The sequence below is a fragment of the Portunus trituberculatus genome, chromosome 41, assembly GCF_017591435.1.
Source record: "Portunus trituberculatus isolate SZX2019 chromosome 41, ASM1759143v1, whole genome shotgun sequence".
In the NCBI taxonomy this organism is placed as follows: Eukaryota; Metazoa; Arthropoda; class Malacostraca; order Decapoda; family Portunidae; genus Portunus; species Portunus trituberculatus.
This window is the reverse complement of record NC_059295.1, coordinates 10,830,159-10,840,158: the sequence shown is the minus strand read 5'-3', so window position 1 is coordinate 10,840,158 and position 10,000 is coordinate 10,830,159. Positions and strand designations below refer to the sequence as shown.

At 39.0% G+C, this 10,000-nt stretch overlaps 1 protein-coding gene across 2 annotated transcripts in view; it reads left to right on the top strand.

Moving 5' to 3' along the window:
• LOC123516490 (E3 ubiquitin-protein ligase HECTD1-like) overlaps positions 1 to 10,000 on the top strand; it is a 136,361-nt gene that overhangs the window by 959 nt on the left and 125,402 nt on the right. For both annotated transcript variants that reach the window (XM_045275850.1, XM_045275849.1), the window contains exon 2: positions 3,767 to 3,824. The gene's annotated coding sequence lies outside the window, so the exon portion shown is untranslated. The remainder of the gene's footprint in view (positions 1 to 3,766; positions 3,825 to 10,000) is intronic.

Sequence of the window (10,000 nt, the reverse complement as noted above, 5' to 3'; positions counted from 1 at the left end):
AGTTCAGGTCATAGGAAGATGGAAATACGGAAGCAGACCTGTAGGGAATTCCAGAGTTTGCCAGAGAAATATTTTTTGCTGAAGTGGTGTTTGGTTAGTGTCCCAGTAAGGTGTCAATAGAAGGAAGGAAAACCAAAATCCTAATTTGTCTCGTCAGGTTCCTAGCTTATTCACTAAATCTTTAATGACTGCCAGGAATCCTTGGCTACACACTTCATCAAATTCTGTACATTGCCTACACCAGTTTTATAGTTTGTCACATATTGATGAGACTTTCTTGGAAGCTGGAATGTATCCGGTGAAATAGATGCTTGCCATCCTATATAACTCTGAGCCTTTTATGCCACATCAGTAGAAAAGAAAAATACTTTTTATCCCACAAAGCAATAACAAAAATTAATGAGGACTTATTTGATTATTATTGATGGCCAACTTCCATTTTCTTTAAAGTCCAATGGTTGTATTTTATGAAGGCACACACATGTCCCTCTGGTACACCACATCTATAACACTGCTCCCACCCTCTTGTAAGAGTCAGCACATATGTTTTGCAGACAATCTTCAAAATCTTAGAGTAACTACTTTTACCTCTCACCTATTCACTGATAATTCCTCCAGGATGACCTCTGCATTTTCCGCTCATCAACGGGCTATACAGCAGAGCTAACCCATTTTCAGGGAATTTCTAAAGAGCACAGTCCTCCAGCTCCTTATCATCAGCCTCATCCATGGAGGGTGCAGAGCCAGTTTCATCTATGACAGAAATGGAAGTCTCAGAGCAGTATCTGCTGGCTCACCCAAGGTGCAGCCAGGGCTTAGGTCCTCCCAATGAGTATCATGTCCAGAAGTACGAGGCAGAGAGAAAGGGCTAATCAGGCTTTCATCCTCCATCTGTATGATGCAGCTATTCATCTTCAGTCTCACATCAAAAGATGATGTAATGATGAAATGATGTTGCAATCCTCATAAAGAAGGGTTGAAAGAATTTTGCTATTAAAACAATGCAAAAATGTCACAGAAGGGTTCCAAATATCAGAAAGTTCTACTGTAAGTTGATTAGTAAATGGACATATCTTAAATTCACAGAATAGATTAATACGTATACTACAATTATATCAAATGAAAATTAGGATAATTTTATTAACAAAAATTAAAGGAATAGGAATGAAAAATGAAATGGGGGTGTGAGCAAGAGATCAAATGGTTATGAAGCCCAAAGAGTTTACAGGCATTGCCATACATATTTATATTGCTTGTGAAAATAAAACCCTGAAGGTTTTATCATTTGTGTGACAGTGTGACTAGATGATCCAAATGGCTTGCTTTGTTGTATGTCATTTTTATGTAGTATTTGATTGCAAAAGTTATGGATAGGGAAAGGTAGTGTGTGGCAGTGGTCATGCTTACAGACAGGTGGTGAAGAGTGGGCGATCCTGGTCATGGCTGTGTTGTCAGAAGCAAACAGTGGTGAGGTGGTCTGTGATGTTTGTAACCCACCAGTGCCTCACTTGGAAATGTCTAACTTTCTAATTTCGTGCATTCACAAATTGAAATAAAAGATTTTAATTAACATGCCATCAATGACCTCATAAGCGTCATGGGTCGCTTGGAACCAAAATTATATACTATTTCTTTTCAAAGTCAGAGAAGGTATCAGAGATGGATTAGGTCATGGGTTCTCAACATGGGGTTCATTAGCCCCAACGGGTATCACAAAAAGATTTCCAGGGGTACTTAGATGGCTGATCTTTTTTTTTTCTTAATGTCCTGGCCTATAGTACCTGTAGGTAGCTTGAAGAGTACTAGAAGTGCTATTAAGATTCCACCCATTAGTGGCGCAGGCAATTTTATTTATAGTGATACCCATATTAGGGCCCGTATCACCATCCAAGCACATCTTTGGTGTAACCACCTAGAACCTGGGTATCATGGTGACATGTAGGTAATTTTAAACCACTTGACAAATGGCATAATTTCAAGGCCGTACTTGGTGGGATTCAAACCTATGCGTGGATGTCTGCTCCCATGCTCACTACCTTATTCACTATGCTACCACCTCCCGATATATAATAATGTCCTTTGCTGTACCATTACATATTGAGTTAGTGTCAGTCACTAAATTAACATTCTATTTGATGTCAGATTACTTGGTTTATTGGGTAGATGGTCTTATAACTGAGGGTGTTCTTAAGGAGAAAAAAAAAAAAAAAAAAATTGAGAACCCCTGGATTAGATGAAGCATTAAAAGAGCATGATGGAATATGAGGTATGATCCAGGAACTCCATGGAAGGCAAATCAATGATGAAAACGTGATGGTGTGTTCTAAGAAGGAATTATTTATAGTGAAGTGAATGATCCCTTTAATAGCCATTACTTCTCTCAACTGCCTTAAGGTTCTTAAATATTAACGGATGGAGAATTACTGATAAATAAAAGATAATAACCTCTATAAAATGCTGCAGGTGTATGGGGAGATCAGTATGAAATGGTTGGGAGGAAAGAATAAAATTGAGAAGTGAGTGAATGGTGATGGATGATAGATATTGTGGTGTAATGGAGCTATTTTGGCTCTGTGGTTGAAGGAAAGGCTATAAGTGAGAAGCAGAAGTCTCCTTTCTGTGTGAGAGAAGAGCAGAATGTACTTAGCCCAGGGGATATATCGTAAAGAGTTATAGAAACATATATAATGTTGTTTATGGTGGTGGTATCATAAGGGCATTCTTCTCATAGCAATGAACAATCCCTTGTACTAGTTATACTTGATGATGTTGTGATATGGATTGCAGTAAGTGAGATGTATGTTGGCTGGATGCACAAGGTAATGGTGGAGCTGCATTGTATTTAGTACAAAGTTGTACAGGAACAAAAAAAAAAAAACAATAGATGGAAGGTCTCTATCACATGCTTAGGCCTTTAGTATCCCACTACATCTACAGGAACTTAATGAGGTCTTGCTTTACATCATTACTAAGAAAGGAGAGAATACAGGAAAAATTGCTGACATATTACATGCAACTGGTTAGACTTTTAACATTTCCATCAACAATTTTCAAGTTTCTTTTATGGCTGACCATGTACTGGTGTGAACTAGTATGAAACACTGTTGAAATATGTGTTAGCAGACTTTAACCTCAATTCCTTCATCCTCAGTATTTCTTTCTTTATTATTTTTTAATCTATTGTAATGCCATCATGATGAAGTATGGTGTGTGACTGTGTGTAACTTGCCAGGTGTGTCATCCTTCACTGCAAGGTTAGTTCAGCTGTTCACTGAAGCAAGCAGAGTTGGAGCATGTCATGGCCATGCCCTTCCTTAGTTTCCTGCTGTCAGCTGGTTGTAAGGCAATGGGCCTAAAACAAGACCAAATATTCTCATAGTGTTGGCAGTGGTGCATTCTGAACTGTTTGACATTGTGACTAAACAGAAAAAAAAAAAAAATAAGGGAGGGTCAAAGAATTCATAAACACAAGTACTTCAGACATGTCTTATTTTGGTTGTGGGGAGGCCATTGAGATAAAGTTTGATTTCAAATGTTCTGGTCACAGTTACTTCAGTATGTTGTCCAGCTATCCTGTCATGAGGTGGTTAGCTGTCATCCTGTAGAATCTCATCACAGCCACTCTATTAACAATACATGGTGTCTGACTGCTAACTGATGGATTGGTGGCAGGAGGCTGTGATGGGTGAGAAAGGAGAAGTCACCTTTTTATGTTATTGTTGGTATTACATCATGAGAATAACGACAGTCTTTTTTTGTATTTCAGGGAGGAATAATAGTGTGGAGTAAGTTATCCATCAAGAAGGCCAGCAGCTGTCTCCAAGGTAGGTGTGCAAGGCAGCGGTGGGCGGGTCACAGCCAGGGCTGTTGTTAGTCTGCTGGTGCTGTACACTCCCTCGTCTCATCATGGAATGCAATCTTGTTAAAGTTTTGGCTGTATAGGAAGAAAAAAAACTATTGTGCTAATATCAAGATGTATTTTTTGTGATATTATTATTATTATTGTTGTTATTATTATTATTATTATTATTATTATTATTATTATTATTATTATTATTATTATTATTATATTATTATTATTTATTATTATTATTATTATTATTATTATTATTATTATTATTATTATAATTATTATTATTCAGTTCCATCATAATAGTTGTATGTCAAATAACTTGCAATGAAAAATGTGAAGGAACACTTTTGTCATGTTAAGGGAATTCAATATGATAGTTTACAAGGGTTCACACACACACACACACACACACACACACACACACACACACACACACACACACACACACACACACACACACACACACACACACACACACACACACACACATTCCAGGGAAAAGAATGGTGCTTCAATTAAAAAAGAAAAAGAAAAAAAGTTATGAACAGAGGACATGAAGAATGATTACCGTCACTAGAGGCACTACAGCAATGGATTATGGCATTGTATTCACTGCCGCCACTCTGTATATGAACGCTGCAAGTTGTGGTGGTGGTGGTGGTGGAGAGAGAGAGAGAGAGAGAGAGAGAGAGAGAGAGAGAGAGAGAGAGAGAGAGAGGATGACGGGGATAATGAACCCATCCCCCATCACCTCCTCCTTACCCCATTCCCTCACCCTCCTCAGTCACGCCCACCTCCCGCACTGTTGCTGAGTAGTGAGTAGTGACCACCCTACCCTTTCCCTACCCACCCACCCACGCTAATCCATCCACCTTCCTTCCTTCTCTTCTCTTCCCTTCCCTTCCCTTCCCTTCCCTTCCCTTCCCTTCCCTTCCTCTTCTCTTGTCTTTTCTCTTCTCCACCCACCTTCCCTTCTCTTCTCTTCTCTTCTCTTCTCCACCCACCTTCCCTTCCCTTCTCTTCTCTTCTCTTCCCAACTCTTCTCTTCTCTTCTCTCTCTCTTCTCCACCCACCTTCCCTTCCTTCTTCTCTCTCTTCTCTTCCCAACTCTTCTCTTTCTTCTCTTCTCTTCTCTTCTCTTCTCTTCTCCGCCCACCTTCCCTTCTCTTCTCTTCTCCACCCACCTTCTCTTCTCTTCTCTTCTCTCTTCTCATACCTTTAAGCTCCCCCTTCCACACCCAGTCCTTACCTACCTCCCTATTCTCTTAGTTCTCACCCTCACCCTTTCCTAGGCCCTCCATCATCCCCCCTCTCTCTCTCTCTCTCTCTCTCTCTCTCTCTCTCTCTCTCTCTCTCTCTCGGTAGAATTAGTCAAGGGGTTGCTGTGGGTGGGTGGGGGGAGATGGTAAGGTGCCAAGTTAAGGAAAAGGTCGGAGGGTAGAGTGATAGGGAGTTACCAAGTGTGTGTGTGTATGTGTAGTCTCTCTCTCTCTCTCTCTCTCTCTCTCTCTCTCTCTCTCTCTCTCATCGTGAATCGGTGGCTGGCTTGTGGCTTGGCAGAGAGGCATAGGGTTGCTTTCTTTTCTGGCATTGTCGTGATGGCGTGGTACTTTAGAATTTAGAATAAGCCCCCTAAGTTATTTTCTGTACGTGTGTGTGTGTGTGTGTGTGTGTGTGTGTGTGTGTGTGTGTGTGTGTGTGTGTGTGATAATCTATTCCTGTTTATCTCATTCTCATTTTGGGTGGAGCGAGGTATAGCCCATGTTACATATGTGATCTCTTTTAGTAGTAATATATAGTTTTGTTATTGTCTTCCGTGGGGTATGTCGTGGACTGACCGTATTGTAGTTGTTATTCCTAGTAGTGATGGTGGTGGTGAAGGTGGTGAAGGTTTAATAATGGTGAGGCTCCTTCCCTACAGTTTTAGGATGGGTGGAGACGCCTCACCTTTGCCTTGTTTGGAGGTAAAGAGGGAGGGAGGGAAGGAGGGAGGCAGGCAAGGTGGAAGAGGGTGAGGATGCCATGCTGGTCACTCTAATCCTTATCCTTTGTTGTTGTTGTTGTTTGTTTGTTTTTTGTTTTTGCTTTTTCCTCCTCCTCCTTGTATTTGCATCTCGTCTATTTCAGTGAATACGTAGGCAATACAGTAATATATATATATATATATATATATATATATATATATATATATATATATATATATATATATATATATATATATATATATATATATATATATATATATATATATATATATATATATATATATATATATATATATATATATATATATATATATATATATATATATATATATATATATATATATATATATATATATATATATATATATATATATATATATATATATATATATATATATATATATATATATATATATATATATATATATATATATATATATATATATATATATATATATATGTGTGTGTGTGTGTGTGTGTGTGTGTGTGTATATATATATATATATATATATATATATATATATATATATATATATATATATATATATATAGAGAGAGAGAGAGAGAGAGAGAGAGAGAGAGAGAGAGAGAGAGAGAGAGAGAGAACCTTTGTCTTAATTACTCGTATTGTTAACGACTATTGTTTTTTTTTTTATGGGTGGTGGTGGTGGTGTGGTGAGAGTGGCGGTATTAGTGGTAACGGTGGTGGTTATTGTTGTTGTTGTTGTTATTATTATTATTATTATTATTATTATTATTATTATTATTATTATTATTATTATTATGTCCTCATGTATAGGAAAGCAAACCCTTGATAAAATGTTTTATTTTTATGAAAAGTGAAATATTGGAAAGAAATGGAAATATGAACTGATTTTATTGATGAAAATAATATGCTAACATTTTGTTGATGAATAGATAATGAAAATGATGTGCTGAAAATATATTGATATTGGAATAAAAAAAAATGGTAATATAACATGGTCAGTTTCCATTAAAACAAAAATGTGAAAGATGATAATGATAAAATTTCATTTATAAATAAAGCTAACCTAACCGATAATTACCCCCGGTGTACTAGCACTGGTTCAGAAGGTGCTGTGAACTTGTCATTAAAGCCAGCTGTGACCTCACTGAACATTTCCCTCTGTGTCTCACAACACAAGGGGTAATCATAGCCTGTCCTCTAAAGACAACTCTCTTCTTACACACAAAGCTACATGCGCCTAGCTACACATTCATTCTTCACTCAAAATTTAAAAGGAAAAAGAAAAGTATATAACAACTCCTACACTAGTCTCAGAGTCATCTGGTTAGAATTCTTTTGAACTCAATTGGCCTTTTTAAACACAATTTCTGTTACTCTTGGCCAGTTTCACCTCTACATAAAACTCCCTCTAAGCTAACCAATGCAACTAATAAACAAGAGCTTCGAGAGTAATGGTTTCCCAACTTCTGGGAACGCACGGTAGATTTGATCCTACGTAGATATCTGAACACAGAAATTAAAACCAATATATACACGAAAACAGCCATTAAACCAGTAAATAGTCATAAAGGTGAACTAGCGAACCGTAGCTTTGAGATTGAATTAATCATTGAAATGTGTGGTACAGAAGTACTGAAGTGTTCATGTCAAGAACAACGAACCCGATTATTACCATGTCAAGAATAACGAACCCGATAATCTTCCTGTAAAGAATAGCGAACTTTCCAATGAATGGGTTCGCTAATCTTGACATGATCCTTATTATTGTTATTTTTATTATTATTATTATTATTATTATTGTTATTGTTATTGTTATATTTTTTGCTGCTGCAGTTTATTTACCACCATTATTTCCTTACTACAGTCTTATCTCTATCCCATTTACAAGTTAGTGTTTGACTAGAACTGAGAGAAAACCGTTGTCCTTACGGATGCGATGCGCCAGTACACCACGTGCTCTAGGTAATATGTACAGTAAGGAGCTCTAGGTAGTAGCATGTACAGTGCAGAGCTATTTGCAGAGGCTGACACATGGACAAACCAACTAACCCAAAGCCCACCAAAGTTAATGAAAGTTAGTCGCCACCACTCACTACTCTTCCTCGTCGCCTTGTTCTTAATACCGGTGCCGCCGCCAATGTTTGGCCCGTGTTCTGAAACGCTCTCCTCTCCATCACTGCTTTCCAAAACGCTTTAGTTGAAGATATTCATATTTTAAGGTATTTTTATGGTTCTTGTAATGGATTGGTAAAATTTCTAGGTTATTATAAGGAGAAACTGTCTTGAAAACCCTTATAGTCGTCTCTTTGGCCTTTAAAAACTTCATGGTGAGAGTAAAGCGTTTCTGAATACGAGCTGTTACTTCTGCTGTTAACCGCTATCACCATAATATCACTACGCTCCCACGCCAGTACACAGTCACGGTTCATCATTGTAAATATAATTGAACCACATTAACGTCATGAGGTGTGTGCTGTCATATCAGTGTTGCTCTCGTCACCACCACCGACTGTGCCCCGCTGCCTCCTGTGAACCAGCGGGTTTCATCATCTCTGTGTCATGTGTACTCTTTTACCTCAGTGAGCCTACACTACGTTACACCACTGCCATGAATTCTTCCGTCACTTTGTTTGGTCTTGTCATTCTCTCTCTCTCTCTCTCTCTCTCTCTCTCTCTCTCTCTCTCTCTCTCTCTCTCTCTCTCTCTCTCTCTCTCTCTCTCTGCATCACATTAACACATTTTCGTTTTCTTTTCGTTAGTTCCGGTTTCCGTCAACTTTTTTTTTTTTTTTTCTGTCTTGTTTTTCTGATGGCATCGTCTAGACTCGCAGTGGTTCCCAAACTCTTTTCTGTCATTTCCCTCTGCACTCAGTTCAACCAACCATCCAGATTTCCTCCTTCGTGTGTATGAGAGAAAGACCAGTTAAAACACACTGAGACTATTTACTAATTTATTTTTCAAATGTACAAATATACTGATAAACTTATAGTTACAGAGTAAAGTGGATAGAGAGCAGTTAGTAACAACTAAGCATAGCCATAGAGACTTAGAGAGCGGTTAGTAACAAATAAAAGCACTTTTGATTTGACTTGAGATTTTGTAGTTAGTAGGTAGTGTAATTATTTCCCCCCTAGTAGCTTCAAATTTCCCCCGGGGGAAAATTTCCCCGTTTGGGAACCACTGGTCTGACTCTAGACTCTAACGGAAGTGATTGCCTTCACGGAGGGTTGCCGTCAGCTTTCATTGTCAAATGACATGATATAAGTATATGCTAAGTACCCTTGGAGAAAAATTAATAGATTCTAAATGGAGAAAATATAAAATCACTTCATTTCATATGTCGTTGTGGTTGATTTGTGTAAATACTTGTAACAGGAAACAGTTACTCTCGTGACTCGTTTGATGTTTTACACTTACGGAAGGTCTGTGTACGATTTACGAGGCTTGTAATAAAGTGCAGAGTATTGACTGTTTGCCTGTGCGTCAGAGGAGCCATGTTTGTTTACTGTCGACGGAAGTGCAGACGAACGGCTGTGTGTGTGACGGGGCACGCTCGAGAAATTGTCGATTTTCAGAAAGTTAGGGGGAGAGTGGTAGTGTGACGGCGCCTTAACATGGAGAGGGGTGAGGGACTCCATGGGACTCGTGTGCTACGTATTCGCTCTGTATTGGAGTAGTTTTCCTGGTGACCTTGTTGCCTAACGTGCAGCAAGAGAAAGGAGTGTTGTGACGTAACAATCATAACTACACTCCAGCCCACCGACCCCTATGCTGTTTCCTGTGTTGCTTCACCGCCGCTCCGCAGATGCTAGTGGCTTTCTGTGCGGCCCCATATGCACAACACTTCATAGCGTGGCGACAGTGCTTCAGCTGTGTGCCTGGAAGCATTCTTGTTCATCCTTGCCTCTTGCCCTGGTGGCTGGCTGCAGCTGGAACAAACGTACTACATATTGCTCCAGGAAGAATGTATTGTAGTGCTTGGTGGTAGCGTTACTATTGATGACGTAATAGTAGTCAACAGGCGCATGGTGAGGTCTGGCTGTGACTGACTGGGGTGACTCCTTCACTGTTGGCCGAGTAGGTCCGGGAAGCATATTGGTCAACTGTATTGGTGCTCCAGACCACAGGCTCCACGCCATCTCGGCGAGAATACGGTGCTTCTCATGGCTGCCT